The following is a 27,619-nucleotide window of genomic DNA, read 5'->3' on the forward strand; positions in this document are numbered from 1 at the left end:
TTCAAGAACAAACTGGCTGACAAGGCTGTACCATTTTAAGGCTCCTTCATACGTGGCCTTATTTTGCCCAGATTTGGAGGACAACAGCCAGTGTGTCCTTTCTGTGAATTGGTTTCTGACTCTTGAAGTTGAAGAGGACTGCTCAAATGCACCACAAGCTCACAGTCTCCACTCACAATGAAGCTACGGTGAATCTGCATCTAGTAAAGAATGCAGGTTCACCTGACTAGTCTGAGTCCTCTGAAGGCCACTGCATTGTACATGATGTCTTTTGAAGGTGTCGGCCCCCGAAATGGAACTCTGTTAACATCCCGTCTCCATTTGCACGCACAGAGGTGCCTCAATATCATGCTGTGAATCTAATCTCAGTTTACAGCCCACCACATGGCATGAGTCTTGCAGTGCACCCTGAAAATGGATTATGATAATTTCATAACTGCCTTGGAAGCAGCAGTAAGGAGGAGTTGTGCTAAAACATCAGTAGCTGCCCTGTAACCTCCTGCAGAGGTGCACAGCAGGAGGCATCAGTGGAGAGATCCACTAACACATACTACTTCTGTATAACCTTTCATGTCCCTCTTCTCTCCGTGTTTTTCTGTTCTGTATTTCATTTAATGTCTATTCTTCCTTCCTTCCCTCTGTTCTCACCATCGACTCTGTTTTTTAATCTTTCCACTGCTTCTGTCTTCATAAACGCATACACACACATCCACGGCCCCTTTTGAAATGGGTGAAAGCTTTGTGACAACATCAAGTCCTGTTGTGGTGCCTATTGTAAGTGCGCAATGTTGCTGACAACAAGGACAATAAGAGGGAAAAAAAAAAACCCATGGCTTCACATCGAGGCAGAACGGATAGAGAGCGACGTGGCATCTCCGAGTCTCCGGCTGTAATATCTCTCAGAGTGTTGTGATGGCGCGCTATTTTCCACTCCACAAGGCACAAAAACCGCCATGTACCAAACAACACGCTCTCAGTGAGAAGTTGAAGGTTCCTACTCAAATTACAATAAAGCGGAAAGTGAATGCATATAAAGGAAATAACCTCAGCGCCAGTTTGCTCTGCTGCTGTGAAAAGCTGCGTTTAGTGCAAAGAAAGCGGGCCAATAGTAAAGCAATGACACAGGAAGACAATGAGGTGATGGGACTAGAATGGAGAGGCAAGTAATTTAAGTGTGTCTAAAGGGAAACATGAACCGGAGGAATAAATGAACAAAATAAGAATCTAAGCTTTTATTGCAAAAATCATACAGTTGTCATTTTATTTCTTTCTTTAATGTTTTCCAATTATAGGTTAGACAAGTTTAGATAGCACGGTGTTTATTAGTGCCAGGTGACCTAACGTATCGCAGATGTTGATTAAAGTGTGTACAGACTACAGCTCAGGAGGCAACATAACCTCAACTCTACAATTAAAGAGCAACACTTCAAACATAGTGCTCTCTTAACACTGATACCACTCTAGAGCCTCAAGATTAACTCAGACCTTGAGCCTTTTAGTGACATAACCACGGTAATACTTATACTTTTACTGCAACAAAAAGGCCCCCATGTTATTATTTGCAAACTGGACAGATGTAAGAGAACTTCATCTGACACACCAAGCTGACGGTCGACTGCCATCAGTGGGCATCTGTTGCATTTGTTGGCTATTTTTTGACAGATTCAGCATTTTGAAATAGTGGCAGAGCTGAAAGTGAAGTTGGCGTAGCCCATTACGCCGGATTTCCACTGGTTATGTGTCCGTTGCGGAACGGCTGCGCTGGTTATCCGCAGCGTGCTCCGCCGTCCGTCAATACCCACCGGCTGCGTTTGCTGTGCGGAGCGGTGCAGCTCCACCGGAATACATCTCGGTGCACCGCCATAATTAATATCTCCTTGTCCATGGTGTCAACAGGGTGAAATGACGTCTGAAAACCTCTGACCTGTTGACTTCAGGCCTGTCTCTGCCCATTATGCAGTTTTCAAGGTCAAGTGCAGGGAAATATGATCCGCCATGAACACTGTGTATTTTATTTTGAAAATTAACCGGATGTTTTATTTTGTTTCTGTGCTGACTTCCTGCCCCGCATGATCTGCTCTGTGCTGAATTGCTGCGTTGTGCTCCGGCGTCCGGCAAAAATAGAAGTCCTGCGTATCCGGAGTGCCGCAGCTGAGACGGAGCTGGAACGCAGCACAGCCGCAGCTGGTGGAAACACACACATTGACTAGAATTGAATCCTATCGGCTCCGCTGCCGTGCCGGAGCGCAGACGCAACCAACACGCATCTGGTGGAAATTGGGGGTGAGTGAGAGAAATCACTCTGATTAGCAGTTCAGCTCAGTGCACAAGAACAGAAACGGAGTTGAGGATGCAAACTAACAACTAAAGTAAAGAGTGACTGAGATCAGAACAAATTTGTTGTATTATTATATTTTATTATACTATTTTTAAGGCACTGTGCTCTTTAGCAGAAATGTCTCATAGCTGTATGTGTTACTGATTGTTCGTGCATGGTAAATATCCTGTTCTTTCAACATTGGGTTGTGTTGTTAATGTGCTAACTAGCTAACTAGCACCTTGAATCCATCATGACGGTCTTTCGGTGTCCCTTTTTGAATGCCTAATACGGACTACTACTGTTGCCTGCTGCTATGTAGAGTTCACGCAAGCGCAGAACATATGTGCTATTTGGCTGTTGGCTGTAGTCTTTGCAATGTCTACAAGTGCAACTTTTTGGCTGAGACACAGGCAATGTTAGGCAACGCAACACTCAGCCTTCCTCGCAACCAGTTCTTTGATGTTGGCTTGGTGTGTCTGGGCCTTAACACTTGGCCAGAAAGTATATTTCCAAAAAAAATGCCAATTGCTTTAAGGTTAGTGGTTTACTCTTGACAATACTTTTACGACGTTTGTGATTTCCTGATGTTTCACTTGCTGCCGCAACTGACAGAGGCTGAACTGCGGGACTGTACAGCCACTGGATGTGTCTTACATAAAGAGATGAGGTCACCACAGGAGGCCTTTTAATTTGTGAGCAACAAATTAACAACAAATTTGCCTGAATTGCTCATTTAGTGTTGTCTTCTATTTGCTTGTTGAACACGTTTATGGTTATGAGTTCAGCACCTCTCTGGTGTGACTGAGCTTTATCCTCTGAGAAAGTAATTTGGACATCAGGCGCTAAGCACTGATTGGACTGAACTGAACTGAACCGCTAGCCTGGGTCGGACACGGACCTATGTGAGTAAAGGAGCACTCGCAAATGACATCAAACTCTTTGCTCCTGTAATTGGATGGGATTAGTTTGGGCTGAGGAAAGCAGCCCTAAACATGGCTGAGCCACAGACACAATTTGCATAATTCAAAACCACAGGGGTTTGTAACAAGTGAGTTTGGAAATAGAATAACAAAAGGGATGGATTTAGTTAGGCTGGATCCAGGTATTCAACAAGGCACAGATGAACTTGATACCAGAGAATTGGCCATGTTAATTTACACTCCAGGGAAAAAGTGTGTATTTCATAAAAGAAACAGTAGCTCTTAATTAAAGAAGGGATATTTTGAAGCAGGAGGTAGTGGTCAGTATGTCTCTTTAATGGAACAAGGCAGGCACGTGGAGAGTATGTTCTTGCCAGGCAGAGGAGCTATGTAGATGTTAAGCCAAGAGAATCAACCATTTAGTTACTCTTTATTTTTGTATTTATAGCCCCTATTTCTCTTCTTTCACAAGCAAAACACCAGTTTACAGAAGCCTTTTGTCATGGTTAAAGTTTTTACCAATTATACGTGTGAAAATGGTGGCCTGGTTTGTTCTTTTATCTCTACAGTACATGTTGTTTTTTTAATTACAAATACAGGCTACTGAGCAGTTATTCCTTCTGATGTTGAGGCAGAATGTACATGCATGCCAGAGGTCAGCTGGTCTTCAGATGTAGCCTTTGCAGAGTACAGGAGATGTAAAGCATTTGATCAGTCAGCCTTTGTGAGTGCAAGGCTTTTGAGGTTAGCTCTGTGTGGTAAGGTCCTCGGGCTGATTTTCTAAAACCACCTCGACAAATGACATAAGTAGATGTACCACCACCACAAATCTGTTACCTTGTACACTTCAAGTACGGAATCTTCAAAGGTGTAATCAAACGATGTGAGTTCAATTTACACCTAGAATAGTCCAACCCAGGAGTGTAAATCTGTTATCTGTGCTTAGATGAACTCCATGACATCTGATATTTAAAAAATATTTATTTTATATCCATTAATGCATTGAGTATGAGCCGTGTCTTAATCGTCTTCCACCTTAGCTTTGTATTGTGGCGGCCAAGTCAAGGTTGAAGCAAAAGTTTGCAAGGAGCACCCACTATGATGCCTCAATCTGGGATGAGCTAAATGAAAACTTAAATTGAAAATGGCTCCCACCTTTGTTGGGTCAATGATCTCTGTGTGTGTGTGTGTGTGTGTGTGTGTGTGTGTGTGTGTGTTCATGTATGTGTGTGTGTGTGTGTGTGTGTGTGTTCAACAGATAGATAGAATGACAGAACGGAGTGAAACTGCATGTAGAGCACTTTCTTGAGCAATGGAGTGCATCTGCATGAAAGGCAGGCTGAAATCTTGGAATCCTTTTAGTGTGTTAGACATATAAATTGCCTTTCACGGTGCTACATAAATCAAAGAGGACTATGCAAGTGTGGCCTTTCTCTCCCTCTCTTTCGTCTGTCTCTCTCCCACTCACCCTTCCCTTTTTTTCTCAGATACGCCTGAAAAAAATACATTACCCCTTCAACTCTCCTGCTCCCTCTCCTCCCTCGGTGCTGGTGTGACAGTGTGTGCGTCTGTATGTTGCCTTCTGACAAAAGCTGCTCTCGACAAGCCAAGCCTGCCCCCTCTCAACAGCCGTCTTATCCGCTAACATCGTGATCCATCACGCTGTGGTTCACTGCCCCTCCCCTCCCCAACACCACAATCCCCGGCTCTCATCCTCACCTCCACCCTTCGAGCTGCTGGCCTGACCCAGCTCCATCCTTCCCTTCCTCCTCCCACTAACCTTCCTCTCCTCATCACGCTCTCTCATTTTACCGCTCCGTGTGCCACCCTGCCTCGATCCCACCCAACTGCGCTCCATTTCCTCCCTCCCTCACCTCCCTCTGAATCCCCCTTACTCCCTGTCACCCCTCTCCCTCCCCTCATCCTCTTCAAGTGTTTATCTCATTGCCTGCGCTCCAGTTGTCCAGGCAGTCAGGGGAGAGACGGAGAGCTCTCTCCCCCGGGTCGGTGACCCTTGTCAGGGGGACAAACTGCCCACTGCTGCTTGCCTACACAGCTGGAAAATTAAGGACTTGTGGGGGTGAGAGGGTTCAGCGTGTCTGTGTGTGCATGTATGTGTGTGATAGAGAGTGGGAGAGGCACTCATAGATCGGTCTGTGTGAGGGAAAAGAAGGAGGTGGAGACAGATCGGCGTATGAGTGTGTGTGATTATTAAGAGTTTGTGCAGTCTGATATGTTTGTGTGTGAGAGATCAGGTTAAACAGTCTTGTTTAGAGAGGAAACATGCTGCAGATGGTTGTGGGTGTCCAGCTGTTACTCCGTCTAATGGTTTAATGAGTATCACAGCATTCATCCAACTCACTATCTCCTCCTCTCTTTGTCTCCCTCTCTTCCACATTAGCCTGTTGGCACACGACCACATGACTATTTAGCGAACAGAGTAAACAGTGCAAAAAAAAAAAAAAAAAAAAAATACACATTAAAACCCGAGCTCCATTTTTGTTCCCATCCTTGCATTTACAGTCGGTGCCAAATACCAACTGCTGTTTTCTATTCTGTGAAGGTATTAACTACAAAGCTAATGCCCAGGTTCTGTTATTGTTGCGTAACGTTGCTGCTGTTCTTTGATCGTAATCCAAATCAATTGCCCTTTGGGACTGCTGCAAAACACTAAAGAGAGTCGGGATACTTTGTTTGCTGGATTTTTTTCTCAGGAGGCTCTGACAAGGTGTGGTTGAATTAAAAAGCAGCACAAAAACTCAAAGCTTCACAAACTTCAGCAGGCACATGTAAAACCATCCAAAGCTAAACTTTGAATGAGTTTTAAAAGGCTGACATCTGGATCATTCAATACACATTCATTCTAGGAGCTTTGCTTGTATCTTTTTTTCTTGAATTATTTGAAAATGACATGAATAGCACTCCTATTTGTTTTATGTGAAAGATGCAAAAAAGAACATCAACAAATTGAACTCACTGAACGCATAACAGAGGCACAGATTTCTGGCCTGACTGTTTTTATAAAGTTCATTGTGCAGTCCTCGTCCATCTGCTGGCTTTCTCAAGTTTTTTTTCAAGAGTGCGACTGGCCCACGTACTATGACTCAGAGCGCCCAAACGCCTCTGAGCAGAGCACACACCCAGGAGGCATTCGACACAAACATGTTTGCATCTTGTGTCGCTTCAGAGAGGAAAAATCGCTTTCATTCAGATGAAGTGTGTCTTTAATGGCCAGCCTGCTCTTGGGTTTATACCCAAGGGTCAAGTTGAAATATTTATGCCAATTAGAAAGCTACCAAATCTAAAGAAGTGGGCAATAAAATGAATTTAAATTTTAAAAGGTAACCTGCACCTGCTATTTGGGTTGATAAATTCCTCAAAATGAAGAATTAAATCCATCTGACTTTCCAGGAAAAAATATCTGTTGGCTTGAGTTCAAGTTCACATGAGGAGCTACAGTTATAACACATAAATCTCAGTGTCACTTGGCTTGTTAGTTGAGAAGAAAAAATGTACATGTGGTGGTATAATTAAGAAATAACTTTACAGACACACATATTTTTAAAAATGGTAAGTGTAAGTTGAAAAAATACATAATTTATTACCTGATATTGCTATTTCTGCATGGTCCTTATAAACCTGCTGAATGAACTTGTAATGGAGGATTTTGGGTATTTCTTATCTAGGCTAACCAGCATGGTTAAGGGGAAGTTACATTTTCATTTAGTTCAAATGTGTCTGTACTGACCAAGTGCAGCATTTCCCTTTGCAAAACCCAACGACATGTCTGTTGCCTGAAAGGGTGCCTGTGAAGTTCCTGCTGAGCTTTTTCATTCAGTCCAAGACCTCCATGTCTTGCCATATGGGTATTGAGTACTGTACCTGGACTGGGTTACTACTGTTATCTTGATCCAGCTTTTTTTTATATCATCTTCAGCCTGGAACTCCACTGTGTTCACAACTCTGCGAACAGCATCTTTTGAGGCAGCTCTCTGTCTGCAGTAGCCAAATCCCTAAATTCCTTCCAACTGAGAGAAAATCAACCACATTCTTAGAGCCAGAGACGACACGAATGAGGGTCCAAAATCAATAAAAAATATTAAATTAATTAAAAAAAAAAACAGCAGTAAAAGTACATGGGGATCATACAGATTGTGAACAGGTTTACAGTTTACAGTTTAATAATATTATCAAAAAAGTTTCCTTTTACCAACGCAAGTCATGGTCAACAGATAAGGCTGACAGTCCTGTCTTTCAGAGGCTACAGAGGGCTGGGTTTTAAAGCTAAAGTAATGATACTGGTATCATATAAAACTACAACCTAAGGAATCCAGTGGCACCAACAATGCTGTGCAAGCTTCTCACAAAGGGGGCTAAACAATGCTATTAAATTAGCGACAGAAAAAATGACATGGCCATTTTCACAGAGGTCCCTTGACCCCTCAACTCAAGATGAAATTGGGTTCTCTGGGTACCCACAAGTCTCCCCTTTGCAGACATGCCCATTTTATGCAAGCCCCACTCAGTTCTGGGCACAAATTATGCACTTCTTTGCATGCAGTATAAATGTGGAATTTTCGCCTATTGTACTTGAATATTTCTGCACACTGGGGTCCCTAAACAGTCCTGGAATTGTATAAATTGGGTATGGCTGGAAAACTGAGACTCTTGTGGAGTCATTGAGCCCAATTTTATTCAGGTGTGATGACGTTAGCCCCCAAAGTAGCCATTTTAATGTAGTGAGACTACTGTTTTGAAACAACACACAAGTGCTCGCCATCCAATCGCTGAAAAATGCAGTTCTTACGGAGATCACAAAGTATTAAACGTTATTGATTCCACAGCATGGATTTTCTATGGTGTTCCTTAAAGTCTTGGTGTCTTAATGTGATATTATGGAAGGATTTTTGACTATTTCTATTAATTACTGAGAGGTAAAACATGCTAAAATTTAGCACCCAAACTGTAACAAATCGTATCAACCCAAAAATTGCTACGAGAAATAAATGAGCATGGGAATGACCGCCGTATACTTTGATAATAATATTCTAAGTCTCTATACCCTCGAAACCTTTTAAAGTTTAATTGATGCCAAAGAAAAACAAAATGTTTATTACAGATTTATGTCTGGCAAAAATTGACACATAGTGGTGACTGAGATGCAGCAAAGGGTTGTGGGTTGAAATTGAGCCTGCGGCTGCTGCAGCAAGGACACAGCCTTTGTACATGGGGTGCCTGCTCTACCAGGTGAGCCAGTGGGCACCCAAGCTCTTTTTAAAGCACTTTTTTAAAGGATTCCTATGTGCACATTGTTGGTTTTGGATACACACATTTGCACACAAGTCCTATTATCAGCATGGCATCTAGTCATGGACTGTTAAAGTGTTCCTCTTGGCTCAGTCTCTCAAAGTATGAGATTAATTAAGGGGACTGCATCTATGGCTTCGACATTAGGATGTCAAGTTATGACACTGCTGTTATTTGTTGATACCCAGGAGGTCGTCACATGCACGAGCACTGAAAAAACACCAGGCTGTGTGTACAAACACGCAGTATGACACATGAGTTATACATACAAAAAAAACACACACAAACAATTGAGGCTGGGTAATTACACGAGAATGTTGCATGGTACGCTAACATTTGATAAGACAAACATCATGAATATTTATTAGTTTGTTTACGCTCCCTGTGTGAGAAACAATACAGAAATGGCTCCACAGAGATGTGTCATAGGAACAAAACAGCACACTCTGACACAGGCACGAACACACACACGGACATTGATATAAACATGCTGATATTAATACACTGCCACACGCGGACATTAAGTTTATGACAGCCAGAACCAGCTATCAAACTGCGGCACAAGATTCTCATAATAGCAGACAGGTACAAACTGATGGACACAGAGTGGGCTCATGCACACACACACACACACACACACACACACACACACACACACACACACACACACACACACACACACATACACACATCATCCTTCTCTATTAAACTCTGTATCTTCTCCAACTTTGTCTCTCTAACTTTCCCTGGGTTAGTTTTAAAGCCCCTCAAGGTCAAGTTGGATAATCAACTTCCCGCCCTGTGTTGCTTCATTAGCACCACTGAGTGATATTTCCTCTGTTCTGTTCCTGTTGTTTTTCCAATTGGTCTAATCTCTCTGTGCCCCAATATCCCGCTGTAATCCGGGAGCTGTGTTAAAACTGCCTCCAGTGATCGCCGCATACACACTCACAGACGCCAATAAACCATGCACTTGCTGATGCAGACACTGCGCTGCATACATAAACACCACTGACACTGGAAATACTTCACGGTTCATAATATATAAGAGTGTGTGTGTGAGGGAGACACAGGTAAATAAGCAGAGAGACTATTAGTATGCGTACGCAAATACATGGATGCATGTCTTCGTAACGGAGCAGGATACTCTTGCTTGCATGATCCGTCAGTGAAATGTTTGATGAGCAGTTTGTGGTCATACGCCACAGCTCGTCCCGTAATCAGTTGTCCCCAGCAACCTTGGAGAGGACAAATGGAGAGGCGAGGACTGCCTTAGAAAGCCTCATAATTGAGATCAACCCCTCAGCTTGTCACAAATGAGAAGACAATATTATAATTACTCCTCAAGCGAGCTGTTTCTATTTTTCCATTTTTGCCTTTTATCTTTCCGCCAGGCGGTGGCCATATGGTGTATTGTCAGTGTGTATGTGCTAGTTTGGGCAGGCTGGTGTGTGTGTGTGTGCACGTGAGAGGGAGCAAGTACAGCTCAGAAAATCCCATTAAGGAGGATATGTATCGGTTTGCTGTGTTATTCAAGGCTTTCTGGGACATTAGTACCGACATATCTTTCAATGTCAGAGCAAGCGGCAGAAAACAAACTAATCTGCTTCTCCTTCTACCCTTCTTCCTCCCTCTCTTCCCCCTTTTTTTACTTGTTTTCTTCCCTCTCTGTCACTCCACATCAATCTCTGTCTTACACTCCCACTTCTCTCTATTTCTTCCCTCCTCTCATCACTATGCCGCCGCAAGATGCAACATTTTCCTTCGTCCTTCTTTCTGTCCTTCTCTTCCCTTTGCACCATGAAAGTCTGACTTGATAAGCTATCTGTGTATTTGGAGAGTTGGACACAAGTTTCAGTTGAGCTCAGTGTTACGCTGTCAATCTCTGAAAAATAAAGTTGTTTCCGGATCAGCTTCCCTCCACTATCTTATGTACTCAACAGCAGCGACGAATCAAATCCCAAACAGCACAGACGAATAAACAAATAAAATGCATGAACACGTCTTGGTCTCTGAAGGAAGTACACAATGGATTAAGCCCAATTATGATACGTGTAAACTTAACTCCAGGTGCTTGCTTTGTTCTCAGTTGGTAAGTTTAAAAAATACATGCAAGCACACAAATATATACACTGAAAACAACACCACATACAAACGGACTGTTGCAACAGCTGTGGGACAAGTTGTCATAGAAGCACTATGTATGTCTGTCTCAAAGGTGCAGTGTGCAGAGTGTAACTGACCCCAGTAATGCAAAAGTTTTTCCTGTTTCTAACCTGATTTTGGTGTCTCACCACAGTTGCAAAATATAATTGGGTTCCTGTACACAAATACATTACCGACAGGACAAATGAGGTGAAATTTAATTAAGACATCTATTATTAACAGTGCAGGACCACAATAGCTCCAACTGCAGGAACAGTAGCAGTGAAGAAGACAGTTTAACACATTCTGGAGCTCCAGTATTGTTGAAAGCGCTGCTGATGGTTTTAAAGCGCATGATTGTACATTTCAGTCCACAGTATCCAAACTCATCTGTCCTCTTGAGATTGTGACAAGTGTCAGTGTTGGTGAGATGACCTTAAAGGAATGCACAAGGTAACTGTGAGACTGTTTCAATACCTCACCCAATACACTTTTTCCTACTGGACAAAAAAAATCCAATAAGATCCACTATTAGCTGGATTTGTCAAAAGCAGGAGAGGTAACAATCATCATTTATTCTTGGGACAAATGACTGTAGTGGTGATGGCTTATTTATCAGTCCCAGCTCTGATGAAAACAGTGATGAAAACAGGACACCTATATACCCCTTTCAACAGTCATGTGCTGGCTTGGCTTGGCTTGGCTTGGTTCGGTCCATCAGCCCAGCATGGCAGGGATTTGCATTTCCATTACAACAGTGCTACCTTCTTGAAGGTGTGTCTTAACTGATGATGGCTTGTCTTGAGCGATGACGTTTAAAAGCAGCGGGCTGATCCATGGCCAAAGTCCCCTGTTATTTTTGCTGCATGTGTTTTTCCACAGCAGGGCAGGTAAAAAAAAGTTGGAGGTGAGTTATTTGCAGAGATGCAGTAAGAGCCTGTTGTCAGCAGCTCTTCATCAATATCTCACTGTGGCTGTTTCTGCTTTCATATTCCTTCCTGCTGTATTCTAGACTTGCCTTTACTAAAGAAAAGCCGCTAACAAAGTTCTGCTAATTCATTGATAAACACACTTAATTTCCTGTAGATTCTTCCCAATAAAAGTCCCCCATCATTTTTGTTATGGACAAACTTTTATTGTGAAACAGCAAAGTTGGGAAATGTTGAGTTTTTGAGCAGCAACTTCACACAACTTCTAATACAGCTGATGGCGTACATGAAACATCACCCCTGCCCGCTTGAGGGCGAAAGGCCCTGTCCTTTGGACCTACTCTGGAGAAGGTCCATCTCTGGCGCAGCTTGTCGTGGCATGGCTTGACTCAGCACAGCCAAAAAATTCATAAGGTCACATATTTTGCTTATTAATTACCCCAAGGAGACACAAAACAACCACAAGGAGACACAAAATGACCTCAAAGAGACACAAAACAACCATAAGGAGACACAAAATGACCTCAAAGAGACACAAAACAACCACAAGGAGACACAAATGACCTCAAAGAGACACAAAACAACCACAAGGAGACACAAAATGACCTCAAAGAGACACAAAACCACAAAGAATGGCACAAGATTACCTTGATGAGATGCAAAACAACCACATGGAGACATGAAATGACCACAACAAGACACAAAACCACAAAAAATGGCACAAAATTACCATAATGAGACACAAAACAACCTCAAGGAGACACAAAATCACCGGAAAGAAACAAGAAAATGACAAAAAAATGGCACAAAATTACCTTGACGAGACACAAAACAACCACAAGGAGACAAAAATGACCACGAAGAGACACAAAATGACCACAAGGAGACACAAATGACCTCAAAGAGACACACAAGAACCACAAGGAGACACAAAATGACCTCAAAGAGACACAAAACAACCACAAGGAGACACAAAATCACTACAAAGAGGCATAAAAACCACAAAAAATGGCACAAAATTACCTCAAAGAGACACAAAACCACAAAGAATGACACAAGATTACCTTGATGAGACGCAAAACAACCACATGGAGACATGAAATGACCACAACAAGACACAAAACCACAAAAAATGCCACAAAATTACCTTGATGAGACACAAAACAACGACAAAGAGACACAAAATGACCACAGCAGGACACAAAAACACAAAAAATGGCACAAAATTACCTTGACAAGATGCAAAACAACCTCAAGGAGACACAAAATGACCTCAACAGATACAAAATGACCACAAATAGACACAAACCCACAAAAAGATGCATATCAGGTCCCAGGACAATATTGTCTTATAATCCACCCATGCTATGTAGACTTACAAACATCAGCTGACCCTTTCTGCTTTTCTTTTACCCTACATGTGTATGTATTCACTTAAACATTTGAGACTGTTTCCTTCTGTTGGTTTTTATTAAGATGCCATGTAAGTTGCAATATATGCAATATAGTAGAGTGTGTGTGTGTGTGTGTGTGCGCGTGTGTGTGTTTGTGAGTGTGTGTCTGTGTGCATAGAATGTGGAATGTGGAACATGGCCATAGAACTCTGTGACTTACATGGAACATTCTGCAAAAAAATTCTGTTCTAAAATAGGGACAGAGGACAGATGTACACAGACTACAGACTACTGAGAGTCAAGTACGTTGGCAATTAAGGAATCGTGCGTTGATGGACGAATCACCACTCAACATGGATTACAAGGTAAGAAAATCTAGCCTTGAATCACCAGCGCTGGGGAGTAACTAATTACATGTAATTAAATCACAAAATAGATGTAATGTAACCAGTTACTGATAAAAAATGTAATTAAACACAGTTACTAATCAAACAAGAGGTTACACTAATTTTAGACACACACTTGCTTTATTTTTGATGAAATAGGTCTTGAAATGCACCACATCACAGTTTCTATTTGGTCTGTCTGGATGCAAGCTTTCAGCTTTACTCATGAGATGGCTTATGAATTGTGCACAACATGAAGTATCACAACTATTATTGATTATGTCACATTTGAACATGTAGATTTTTTTTACACTCCCATCCCAATGAGAAGTGTTTTGCTGGAGCGTAAAAGATGCCCAGCTGCTACAATCTGTTTGTTTGTCTTTCTAGATACCATCAGATGAAATGGGAGAACTGAGGTGCAGCGATTTGGAAATGCCAGTGTTCACAGGAAGTGGATTTGACGAACTGTTGAATTACCTTGTGAGGACGTTCGTAGATGAGTAAGTCACAAGTAAAAAGCCATCAAGTGAACCAGCTCAGAAATTTTAACATGTATATATTAATACACACAAACACACACACAAGTAAAAAGTCTGGGTAACACTTTATGTGAAGGTATCTACATAAGGGTGACATGACACTGTCATAACTATGACATGACACTGTCATGAACTTGTTACGTACATGTCATAAAGACATCCTCTGGTAATGTCATCCTGGTTAATGTCAACTTGTTAAAGTCAAATCTGAACATTTAAAAAATTTGGCAAGTAACCACACATCAAATTAGGTTTCGATATCCTGAAAAAATCAGTCGTATTCTGGACATTGAAGGCATTGAGTCATCACACAAAGTTCTCTAAAACAACAGATTCCTGTTGGCAGCTAACACAGTAGCACAGCTCACACACCCAAGAACCACAGACCGTGAAAATAATGGATATAACTAATGCGCACACACCCTGAGCCAAAAAACTAGAGATCCTGATGCGCAGCGACAGACTCTCGTTAGCAGTTACTTTACAGCTAAACAGTACACTAAAAAAGGTTTCCGAAAACATGAGGCGATGCAGTAAAATTTTTATTCACATTTGATTAAGGCTGCCTAGTTTGACAGTTTGACCGCAGTTTATTGAGTTAGTGACATGATTGACAGGTGCGTTTGGGACTCCTTGGCTTTGACCGGTTGTTGCTTCCGCCCTGCAGTCTGATTCTAGCGAATGCCATTAGAGGCAGTAGGAAGAGGAGAAGGGACATGATTTTTTTTTTTTACCAACTGTCTAATGTGCTTCTTACAGATTATAGTGACAGCTTCAGCAAATGTGATGAAAAGTTATTATCATAAAAGCTACCAACTGTAGTTTTAACAGAGTTGTTCATGTATGATCTAAGAGCTAAGAGAGCTTGTTGGAGATAGTGGACTCTACACTGACACACGGGGTGAACGAAACAACATTGATGCAATGCGCTCTGACATTAGTTTTTATATAGTGGGGGTGGGGTTATGTTAAGGATGGTTCCAGTGCATCATTGAGCCATGATTTCAGGTCCGCCAGAAAAATCCTGGGCACAAAAACTGTGAAAGTAGTTTGATGGTCCATCTCCACATTTCATAACTATGTAATTCACAGTCTTTTCACATGTTTTCAGCAAATATTTTCTGACATGTATAATGTGTTTAGCAAGAAATCTCTGATTGCCAGGACTTTAACCACTCCTCATCTTTTCTTTCAGGCATCGGATGTTGTTGTTAGAATGCCAGATCCACTCAGAGGCAAAGGATCGCCTGTACCTCATATGTGATAAGATTTTGGAGGTGTACACCCTCAAGATCCTGGATGTTGTGATGCCTCAGGTTAAAAGTAGGATGCAGATTGACCGAGAGGTTGCCAGCGACTCCAGCAACACTTCCACTACAACGTAAGTCCAAACCTTCCACAACCAAACACTGTCTTGTTCAGCCACACTTTATTCTTAAACATCAATATCATGTGCAAGATTCTGTAACTTTGGGATTATGAGAGTCCGGACCACTTGATTTATATGTGACTGTCTCGTTTTAAGGAGCAGTACTGAAATTATGCAAATGGAGCGCAATTACGCCAGTGTGACATCAGGAGATATCAAAGCCAGTCTGGGGAATTTGTTTGACACTTGTTTTGGTGTGGCACTAGGAGTCACACAGAAGAGGTCCCACCACTCTGAGACACTAGTGGAGTTGATGACAGCAGTGATGGCAAAACGGGTGAACTGTGCACTAGATGAAGTCACACAGACTAGCTCTTCCCTGCAGTCAGTGCAGTCTGCTGAATTGGACGATTCCAGTGAATGTAACATTACAGATATGGTTTTCTGTATAGCCAATATTTTGAGGGAGTGCTTAGTCAGTGACAACCGGCTTGAGTCAGCTAAGAATCAGGAAGGCAGGGCTACTGAATTATTTTCGAGCACCAGCCCACACCAGGACTGTGTACCAACAATCGTGTTAGAACAAGAGAGATGTGAATTCTTAGTCAGTTCTGCAGAAGCAATATCCCCACGTGATAAGACCTTTTTCACTGTATTTCTCGGTAAGCTTCTGGACTACATTGCTCACTCTACTAAGACATCGGTATTAGACGTGGACTTTGATGGGATGCTGGAAAATCTGAGTAAGAGGACTGTGGGAAGTGCCACTCCCCCACAGACTGTTGGCAACATCCACATCCCCATCTACAAAAAACTTTGCCGTCAGTTTGGATCTCCAAAGCTGCTGCAGGCTGCCATGGTGTCCGGCGATGAGGCTTTTCAAGAGGCTGTTGCTAGGACATTAAAAGCGCATCTGTGCAACACTTCAGGAACGCAAGTCAGCTTTGGAACCAAAGTGAAGAGGATTTTCACCCAAAGACACAGGGACGTTGCTCCAGCCTGCAAGATTAACCCAGTGGTGTCTCAGAGTGAAGTCATCAACCCACAAAATACATCCACGCCCCCACCTCAGAGGCAACAGAGGCGCCCTGCCATCATCCGGCTGTTCTACTCCATGGCCAGGGCTCTGAGGAAGTCATTCACCACCCGTGTCAGCCCTGCACCACAGGACGACTAGAACACAAAAGACTCCTACATCCAGTCATTCCCCTCCTTATCATCTGTATTCATCTAGAAAAAAAGTGATTTTATTTTCTAGATGAATACACACTCTTAAAAAGGATGTGTCAATTGGAGTTAAAATAATGACAATGGGCAATACGTTGGTGCAGTGGTGAGCACTGTTGCCTTACAACAAGAGGGACCTCTCTGTAGGTGTCAGCACTGTGATAGTCTGGCAACCTGTTCAGGGTGTGTACCTTGCCTCTCGCCCACTGTCAGCTGGGATACGGTATCTCACGTAAGTGAGTACACCCCTCCCATTTTTGGAAAATATCTTGTCATGGGACAACACTATAGAAATGACACTTTGATATAAAGTAGTCAGTGTACAGCTTGTATAGTAGTATAGATTTACCTTCCTCTGAAAATTACTCAACACACAGCCATCAACATCTAAACAGCTGGCAACATAAGTGAGTACACCCCACAGTGAACATGTCCAAATCGTGCCTAAAGTGTCAATATTTTGTGTGCCAACCATTATTATCTAGCACTGCCTTAACCCTTTTGGGCATGGACTTTACCAGAGCTCACAGGTTGCTTCAGGAATCCTCTCCCACTCCTCCATGATGACATCATGGAGCAGATGGATGTGAAGACACCTTGCGCTCCTCCACCTTCAGCTTGAGGATGCCCCACAGGTGTACAGGTGAGTTTAGGACTGGATACATACTTGGCCAGTCCATCACCTTTACCTTCAGCTTCCTCAGCAAGGCAGTTGTCATCTACTAGGTGTGTTTTGGGTCATTATCATGTTGGAAAACTGCATTGCGGCTCAGTTTCTGAAGAGGGGCAATCATGCTCTGCTTGGAATTCCCCAGCTCTGGGGAGCTCGATTCATTTAGGGAAACATGAATTCCAAGCAGAGCATGATTGCCCCTCTTCAGAAACTGAGCCGCAATGCAGTTTTCCAACATGATAATGACCCAAAACACACCTAGTAGATGACAACTGCCTTGCTGAGGAAGCTGAAGGTAAAGGTGATGGACTGGCCAAGTATGTATCCAGCCCTAAACTCACCTGTACACCTGTGGGTCATCCTCAAGCTGAAGGTGGGGTAACGCAAGGTGTCTTCACATCCATCTGCTCCATGATGTCATCATGGAGGAGTGGGAGAGGATTCCTGAAGCAACCTGTGAGCTCTGGTGAATTCCATGCCCAAAAGGGTTAAGGCACTGCTAGATAATAATGGTTGGCACACAAAATATTGACACTTTAGGCACGATTTGGACATGTTCACTGTGGGGTGTACTCACTCATGTTGCCAGCTGTTTAGATGTTGATGGCTGTGTTTTGAGTAATTTTCAGAGGAAGGTAAATCTATACTACTATACAAGCTGTACACTGACTACTTTATATCAAAGTGTCATTTCTATAGTGTTGTCCCATGACAAGATATTTTCCAAAAATGGGAGGGGTGTACTCACTTATGTGAGATACTGTAGGCTCAAGTCCCTCCACCATGACTGGACATCCTAAAACAACATCCTTTTTAAGAGCGAGGGCAGCACGGTGGCTCAGTGTGGCCTCACAGCAAGAAGGTTGAGGGTTCACTTTGTGACCTTTGGCCTTTCTGTGTGGAGTTTGCATGTTCTCCCCGTGTGCGCATGGGTTTTCTCCGGGTGCTCCGGTTTCCTCCCATACTACAAAGACATGCAAGTGAAAACAGCAAAATTGGACATTGCTAATGTGAAATTGGAATACAAAATATGAATCAAATTAATTCATAATCAGTCAATTCATCATCAATTAATCAATCAAAAATAAAATTAATAATCCAATAATTGTTACATCTCTTGTGTCATCATTACAATCAGAGGTAGGATCAACCACCAGATGGTAACAAATAACCGTCATACACGAGCTGAAAGTACAAGAGTATGTCCACTAACACACACACACACACACACACACACACACACACACACACACAGCTAATTAATGGTTCAGCTCCCAAAATACAAAATCAATAGGTAGTTGCAGATGGTGTTATCGTGGCAAGCTGCCACAAATAAATATATATGTGGGAAACCCTTTTATAATTAACAGGTATTAAGACAGAAGTAGCCACCGTTCCATTTTCACTGGTCTCCGTGCTGCTTCGTGTTGCTTACTAACCCTGTTTTCTGGAACACTAAAAAGTGAAAAGCATACTTGTATACTTGTCCACCCTAGAGCTGTGTACACAGCTCTGGTCTACGGGTAACGGGAAATGAGTCCATTGCCTATCTTTAGTGGGTGTTCCAATGTTTTAAAAAAAAACCCTGCATATACACATTAATTTTGTCATAAAAGAGGTATTATTTTGAAAATGAAGGCAAGGGGTGATGGGAGATTTAATTTCACTGCAAAGCACATGAATCTGTACTTAGCCACATATAAAGGACAAACCTGGCCGTTTCATTATCACATTGAGTTAATAAGATTTCATCGCTAACAGCTTTGTCTTATCTTAAAGGTCACGTCTGTGGGTGTAGTAACACAAAGAGACATGATTTAAAAAAAGAAAGAAAAAAGAACCAGGGAGACACATAACTGCACCAACAACCTGATATTAAAAAACACAGTGTATTCCTTTGAGCAGCACCCTGAGTCTCTAGAGCCATGAAAATGAGAATTTCCCAAAGGAGATCAATAAGCTATCGGGTTCATTTTATCATCGCTCTCTATGCTTATATCAGAAATCTCACCCACTTGAATGCTAACCATGCAGAGCTTTTTCTCTGAGGAGCATTCTGTGTAATGCTGCTGTCTGACAACAATCTCCACCTAGTAATATCTGGAGCATGGACGTCCACAGGGGACAAACTCTAACTGATAATAACCAATACACACACACACACACACACACACACACACTCGTAGACACACACAGAAGTGCAAACACGCTCACAGACACACACATTCCTTCCCAGATGTATCTGCATAGAATCGAATGAATACATTAAAACGCTCAATATATTTGGTCCATCAGCCAGAGTGCCTTATGTAACACACACACACACACACACACACACATACACAACCTCTTACACACACCATCATCAACACACACATCAGTTTAATTTATGCTGCATTGGCAATTCTTCCTCAAAGACATGAAGCCCGAGCAATAATGCATGTTGTTAGTTAGATTTGTTGGAAGCTCTCCTGCATTAATATGTATATGTGTATGTGCTGTGTTTGTGTGTGTGGTGCCTTTGTATATGCTGTGCCCGGGGCCCACCCTTCAGCACTGAGCATTTCAGAGAGTAGATGTCATAAAATAGAAGAATAAATACATGGATGATGGAGAAGAAAATAGATAACAGGCTGAAGGAAAGAAAACAGAAAAAATATAAATAGAGAAATAATAATAAAATAAAGATAAGGCATGCTTTGTGTGGATGTTGCATTGTGTGATTACACTTATTTTCTGTGCTTGCACCCTTGTGCCGCTCGGCCTGTCTCTCGCGTACATGTTTCTCAATGATGTGCCTGTGTTACTGCTGCGTGTTTTGGAATAATATGTGGGTTTCTGTGAGTTGAGAGACATAATGGGCACGGCAGCATCTACTTCTTTGCTCTTTCTAGAAAGATTCTTATTTTTCTGGGAATATCATTCCTTTTTATAGCTGCGGCTTTGTGTAGCGTACACCATCTCGACTAAAATATGAAGTGAAAAACGCACTCTCATCCCTCCCATAACTCCCGTGACCCGCCTTCACTTCAGTCCCAGAAGATCATTAACAAGTTTAATGTCTTATGTTGAACTGTAATGCACACAATGGCAGTAACAAAACCATTAGCAAATTGTTAACAATACTATGCGCTGAGTGCTGCATTTTGTATATGGGTAATGGACTCCTTTGTAGGCTCTTTATATTGACTGATGTCTAATTTTGGCTGAAAAGAGCAAAGGCAGGAGGAAAAAGTCTACATGAGCTGTTTGAAGCTGCTCTGAAAACAAAAGCCTGTAATCAGACATGTGATGTGCAGCATATTAAAACATCAATACCTTTTATTAAGACAGGCAAACAACACTTTTCGTAACACTTAATGCGGACAGTCCGCCTACTGATAGTTTATATACTATCTGTAATATTTCAACAGCTTATTAGGTGCGATTTAACAATTTAACTGTTGGCTTTGTCTGTGTACGTGTGACAGTTCATGACATATTATCAGAGCTTTAGCTGACTATTCATTAAACCTGAATCTGAAGACATCAGAAGAGAAGAGCACAAGAGACGACAGAAAAGAAAGTAAGAGCAAGTTAGACAAAATGTATTTCAATGACAGACAAGCAGGGGAGTTTTTCAAAATATTTCTGGCACTTACAATGTTAATCTATTAGCTGCTGTAATTAACTTGAATTATTGAATCTCAACCAGTAAGCTGCTGAAATGTCACAAATATTATAAACTATCCATAGGCAGGCTGTCCAAATAAAGTGCTACCCATCTTTTATTTGCACTTTTAATTATGTTAAAATGCTTGTAAATCCATACATCCAACACTGAAGATGAATTGAAAAATTTACTTAAGATCTTTGTGTTCTTCTGTGCTTTAAAGCTACTCTTATCTTTCTTGCATTTCACACGGCACTTAGAACAAATTTGAACATCCACAGCTCCCGCCTCCCTCCAAAATCCCATCCCCTTCTCCTGCAACTCCTCCTCCCTCCAAAGGCCTACTCCCCCCTCCTCCATTACGTCCTCGGTGTTGGCAACGTAACGTTAGATATACGGAAGAGGAGCGCCAGTGTAACGTTACAGCCAAGACAATCCAACGCAACCCCAGAGTTTTAAAACTCAACTGGAGTCAGTGATGACTGATGAGTTTTAGAATAAGGTTACAGTGCTAACGTTATATAGTAGTGCTAACGTTACTAGTAAGTGGAAACATTAGAGGCAAACTAAAAATAAATGTCCAGCAGAAACTCTGCGACCATCTCGTCCCTTTTTAGCTCAGGGTGAAGCTGCATCAGTCTTCACCATCGCTCGAAAGCGGAGCCAATGTTGACCCGAGTTTTGGCTCTTGCAGCATCGAGTTCTCTCTTAGTGTTAGCTTTTTCTGCTACATTCTTTCTTTTGCCAACTGATTTCCCTGTTGGAGCGGCTGGAGGTGGAAGTGGTGGTCCGCATTTGTCTGCCATTGTTACGGAGAAAAGTTTATATCCGCAAGCGTCCCTGTTAATAGCCTATTTGTTGTCTCACAGCCTCACTCTTCCTGGTCGAGGGGTGGGGGGGGCGAGGAGTGAGAGAGATGTTAACGCGAGCGGTCACGTCAGTCGGAGGCCTCCACGTGGGGAAGACAGACAGGACGAATGCAATGATTGGTCGGAGTTTTCCTAGAACCATATGAGAATGGTACAATTATGAGTTTTTATCTCTGGTGGAATTCATTTGCATTTTAGTGTGCCATCAGCTTATTAATAGCATTTCAACCTAAACAAAGAAACGCGTAACTTTTCTAGAAAGGTAAGTGTCACTTAAAGAGCAGCTGTTATGGAAACAGTATAAGTAGAAGCCTTGTATTGTTCTAACTATTTTAAAGCATCAATGACAAAAACAACAACAAAAAAAAAACCACACAAATATAAGTTGAAGTTACTTCTCTAGAGGATAAGAGTAATTAGGACACAGTATTATGTCCCCAGCCTTTTAATGTATAATGGATTTCAAAGTAAAAGTAAATTAAGGAATTAGGTTAGAAAGAACACAAAACAACTGAACATGCTGCAGAGGGATAAGTGGAGTAGCATTTGTGTAAAGTAAAACTCATTTTGTGCTCTGCTGTGTGCAGATGTTTTTAATAACCTGCTGTCAATGAAAAGAGTAAGGATGCATATGCTCAGAGCTGCACAGTGTAACCGTGTTATTGTTTTTTCTGTTGACGTGTGATGCCGTCTTTCCCTTGAAAGTGCTCTATTTTTTTGACAGTGTTTGACTTGTGATTCTATTTATGTGCACCTGACACTATTTACCTGAAAGAGGTTGGACTGTGACAACCGTCAAGCCCACATAATAAAATAGGCAACAGCCTAAACGTTTTCACTTGTTTTCCTTCTGCATAAATGCATTTACAGTGAGTGAGAACTTCAAAAGGCTGCTTTTACCTTTTGAGTGTGAAGTAGTTTACCTCAAGCAAAACATGACCGAGAGCAGCCCATACCATTTGATCTTTGGCTATGCCCTGAAACATAGTACTAATTTAAGCTCCCGGCGGCTGTGGGTACATCACACAGATTTCTCTCGAGTGAAAAACGTGAAATTGTGCAATGACTTTTACATATTTTCAGCGCTCTTATTCTGAGCATAACACCTTTCTTAGAATATTTGACATTTCTAGGTTAGTACGATGGTTGCGTTGCTGGAAAACTAATCCCTCCATTTCCTATGTCCCAGGTGTGGAAACACTGGTGGTGCTGCTGCATCTAAATTCCAGTTAATTTGTCTCATATAAGTTCCTTGAGCCTGCTCGCACTAAAATAAGGGTTTTGTTAATCAGTTCAGGTGTTTCAAATTAATTTATGTACATTTTAACAACTTAGCTGTGTTTCTTTGCACAGGTAAATTCCATGATGGCTACTTCTTGTCTCTGCTAAAACAGAAATTGTGCACTCTGCCCAACACTGGGCAGACTGGGAGCGGAGAGTATTTGACATGCTGGATGAATGCTACAGCCAGTGGGCAGCAGGCATGGACAGCTCACTCTGTGGCAATGCCAATAAGCACACACACACACCCACAAAACACACACTCAAACACACACAAGTACTGAGTGAGACAGAGACAGAGAGGCTTTGAAAGCAACACAGACACATTCATACACCAAAAAGCTCCACTAGCAGCTGGCGTTGTCTTTACAAAAGCTACACCACACACACCATCCATCCACACAGACCGACACCAGACAGATACACAGTTACAGTACACACTACAGCCATAACTTTACCACCCCTGGGACTCTCATGAGTCTGTGTGACTAAGAGACTGTGGGAGAGAAAACGACAAGCACAATGAGAAAGAGAGAAAAAGAAATACGAAGGGAGAAAAAGCGTAACGGAGGAAATAAAGGAGAAAAAAGAGAGAGATGCTGCCCTTGCAAACACCTTATTACTCCAACTTAATGTACTGTAAAATGTTATACTCTTTTCCTTCGACACCAGCACCTGTGTGGCTATGAGCTGTAAGTGTTGCACTCAGGTAGACAGACATGGTGCGGGATAAGACGCATGACTCTGTCAATACAACATATGACATCATTATCCCGGGCAATGACGCATTACCAAGGCAACGGCGGCCAGAGAGCACACATTATGCGATGTAAATGATATGGGTTTCTCCGTGACGGATCACACTTTGTTGCTCTATTTCATGTACAGTCTCTCTTACTAAACACCACTTTGTCACAAAAATACCTTCACTTGCGCACACACAAATACACACACATACACACCACGGCTGTTTCCCATTAGCAAACCTTCAAACACCAGCACCACAGGTGTCTTCAAGTGTCTCCAGCTCCAACTTATCTGAAGCTGTAGAAAGGTTTCAGGCTAATTCTATCCGTTAATTTGCTGTTCTATATAAAGCCCAACTTTACACGTCAGCCTCGAACGCCTCTTATCAACTGACTGAACACTCTTAGCTCCCCTGCCCCTGCCTGTAATGGGTGTCGGGCAAATAGCTGCCTGCAACCTTGAGAGGAGGCGGATTCTCATCAGTGCATTTAAAGCAGGGAAAGATAGAGAAGATAATTTAGCGTTAATTAGCATCTTGTCTACAGGGGGTAAGAAAAGGAAGGGAAAAAGAAGGGCGGACACTGGGGTGATGGGGAGAGCGAGAGAGACGCCCGAGGACCCTAGTGATAGTTCTCCTCTCTCTTGTCTTTTGATATATTAGCTCATGTTCTCTCTCGGCCCCTGACTCGCTTCTTGCCTCAAGTGCTTTCACAAATTAATGACAGTGTAACCAGAACATTAGTCGGGTAATGAAAGACGTGGCACAATCGGGCAGTGTGTGGGCACAATAGGCTAATAAAAGGGGATAACAGATGAAATACAAAGAGATATTAAAATTAATAATGACATCATCCCAAACAGTTAAAAGCCAAACGACAAGGTCCTTCGTCAGTATTATCTTATTTGTTTTTAATTAGTAGTAAAACTACTAAAAGGATAAAAGGTAAAAACAAGGTAAGAAGAGGAAGGTGACATAAAAGCTCTGCAGCGGAGGAGTCGGCAGCACCCATCATAGATTAGTTAAGGACTTCATATTTTCCAATAAAACATAATTAGGGACAGACTTTTGCAGTTCAGCTAGATGTCAGCTGGCCTTGTTCACATTTCACAGCAGTGCACCAGTACCTGTTATCTTTGCAGAAACGCAAGAGAGTGAAAGCGAGAGAGAAGAGAGAGGGAAAAAGCCAATTGTCTGCCGCTGCTACATTTGTAAAGGTTAATGATGAACATCAAAAACCACAAACAAGAGAAAAAAAACAAACAAGTGGTTAACCAGTGCTGCAGAATAAAGTCATTAGGGTAGAATGCATGTGTGTGTGGATCGTATGAGTGTGCGTGGAATGTAGCAGTGGTTGGCTTGCTGGGACTTGTGAGGCAATAATTGAGACCAGAATTCCCCACAGAACGGATTGTAACAACGCCACGCATACACACAGCCTCATTATCCGGAAACACGCTCATCTCACATCCCTGGCCACCCCTGTTTCTCCCCGCTCCTCGTGTGTCCATCACTCGGCCTCCTCCTTTGGCTCTCTTACCCTTTTTAACACCAAAGACCAATTCAGATCCCGCGTTTTTTTATAGTCATGGTTGTTACAGGTGGGACTCTTTTACAGCACATTTCATGAGCTGTGATATCGACAACATCACACCTTGTGACTGGTGTATATTCATTGAAACAACGCTGAGGAAAGGTAATAAAGCAACTAACTGAAGCTTTTAGCATTATTTTCATCTCTATGTTCAGCAAATTAACAGCAGCCTTCAGTCTACAGATGACACCACGGTGACAGGTCGAATAAGTGACAGTGATGAGAGAGCCTATAGCAGAGAAGTGGAAGACATAACCATATGATGCCATGATGACAACCTCTCTCTGAATGTCAGTAAGACGTAAGAAATCATTGCTGACTTCAGAAAGATCAGACAAAATCCATCACTGGATCATCTCGTTTTAAACTTCTTGGCGTGCACATCTCAGACACCTCCACATGGTTTACTAACACCAACTGTATTCACAAGAAAGCACAATGGGACTGTACTTCCTGAGACGTCTCAAGAGTTTGGGTATGGGCACCCAAACTCTGGTGAACTTATATCGCTGCACTGTTGGGAGTGTTCTGACAGGCCGTACTGTATTACTGTGTGGTTTGGTAACTTAGACAGCAGGAAAAATCACTGGCACAGTACTACCACAACTTCATAACATCCACACCACTCACTGCAAAAGGAAAGCCCAAAACATCATTAGGGACACCAGCCACCGCGCTCACGCTGTGTTCTCACTCCTTCCATCTCAGAAACATTACTGGAGCATCAAATCACACACCACCCGTCTCAGTAACAGCTTCTTTGCACACGCAGTCAGGTTGCTGAGCAGCTGATGCATCCATACACACCGCACATTGTTGCTGTATATTGCATGTGCTGTGTATTGTGTGTGATGTTTCTGTTCTGTTGTGAGGGGATGTGTGCTGTTTGTATAAGACACAGGTTGCCACTGAGCACAAACATTTCATCGTATTTCTAACACACAACACATGGCAGTAAAGTTGAACTCTAACTTGAACAGTTAATCTCTTGAGGGTGGACGATATGGCCAAAATCTTCTGTCATGAAAATCAAGCAAGTCGAGTCCTTGAAATAAGTCAAGCAAGCGGAGTTAAGTGACTGGTCAGGTCACACAAGTCACAAGTAAAATCATTCTCACAAACTTGTTGTCAATGCAAAAACATTTCATGGTTCCAGCCTCACAAATGTGGAGATTTTTTTTGCTCCTTTTCTTTTTATTATTGAATAATTTTTACGTTGAGGTTTGATCTGATGGTTGGAAAAAACAAACAAACAGAAGCTCATGATGCCGCTGTACATATTCCTGCAAGGAGAGCTGTGGGCAGGAGGACAGAGCTCTCATAGCGCCGCTATGGATATCAGATGGTGAGTCTTCCCTTACTGCAATATATGCGTCATCATATTTTTAAAAACAAAACGTAACTTTTCAGTATCTAGAAAATAAAAACATTTCTTAAAAAACTCAAGTTCTTTCAAGTCATCTGTCTTAAGTCAAAGTCAAGTGTCATGTCATGAATACCAAGTCAAAGTCAAGTCTTTCATCAGTGTTTGTCAAGCAAGTCTCAAGTCCTAACATTTGCAACTCAAATTGGACTCGAGTCAAGTCATGTGACCCAAGGTCCCACCTCTTCTGAATGCAGTTGGATATACCTACAACCAATCAGAACAATGAAATGTGACATAGCACCGAGTAACAGACAAATGTCTATTCAAAATTTTAGAATACTGCTTCAACAGAAAGTTTCACATCAGCTGCAGACATCTTGGTTGTTTCTGAAAGGCCCTCAACGATGTTCGTCTTTACTAAGTCTGGTTTAGGCTCACTGAAGTGTCTCTGGAGTGAGCCAAAAGTGACGTCATCACGTATTCTGTGTTAAGCGCAAAGACGCCGCAAGTGTCAGTCATCATATCAAACCCGCCCCATGTCAGATAAATGGTTGTGCTTGGCTCACTTTGGGCTGGGTCAGGTAGAAATCTGTCTGAACAGATGTAACTGCCAGAGCAAACAAACAAGGAAGTCTCAAATCCTCAAATTTGCGACTTGAGTCAGACTGAGTCAAGTCACGTGACTCGAGTTCCCCACCTCTGGTAATCAAAATAACAGTTTATATCACAATACAGTAATTGTTTGGTAAATTTGATCAAGAAATGGTTTAAAATAACCATACCATACTTCATCACATTTGATTATTTTCTTCATGCAACTTCCAAGCAAACAAAAAAGACGAAAGCCTCACGAGTTAAAGACAAAAGACCTAAAACAGTAAAACTAAAATTCTTTCAAAA

The 27,619-nt window shown here is 42.1% G+C and overlaps 1 protein-coding gene and 1 pseudogene across 1 annotated transcript in view; both read right to left on the reverse strand.

The window, feature by feature from the left end:
* The window catches only part of LOC125882256 (40S ribosomal protein S5-like), a 38,051-nt pseudogene extending 33,004 nt beyond the window's left edge, over positions 1–5,047 (reverse strand).
* cntnap2a (contactin associated protein 2a) overlaps positions 1–27,619 on the reverse strand; it is a 462,042-nt gene that overhangs the window by 121,554 nt on the left and 312,869 nt on the right. The window lies entirely within an intron of this gene.

The sequence above is a fragment of the Epinephelus fuscoguttatus genome, linkage group LG21 (assembly GCF_011397635.1).
Source record: "Epinephelus fuscoguttatus linkage group LG21, E.fuscoguttatus.final_Chr_v1".
Taxonomy (NCBI): domain Eukaryota; kingdom Metazoa; phylum Chordata; class Actinopteri; order Perciformes; family Serranidae; genus Epinephelus; species Epinephelus fuscoguttatus.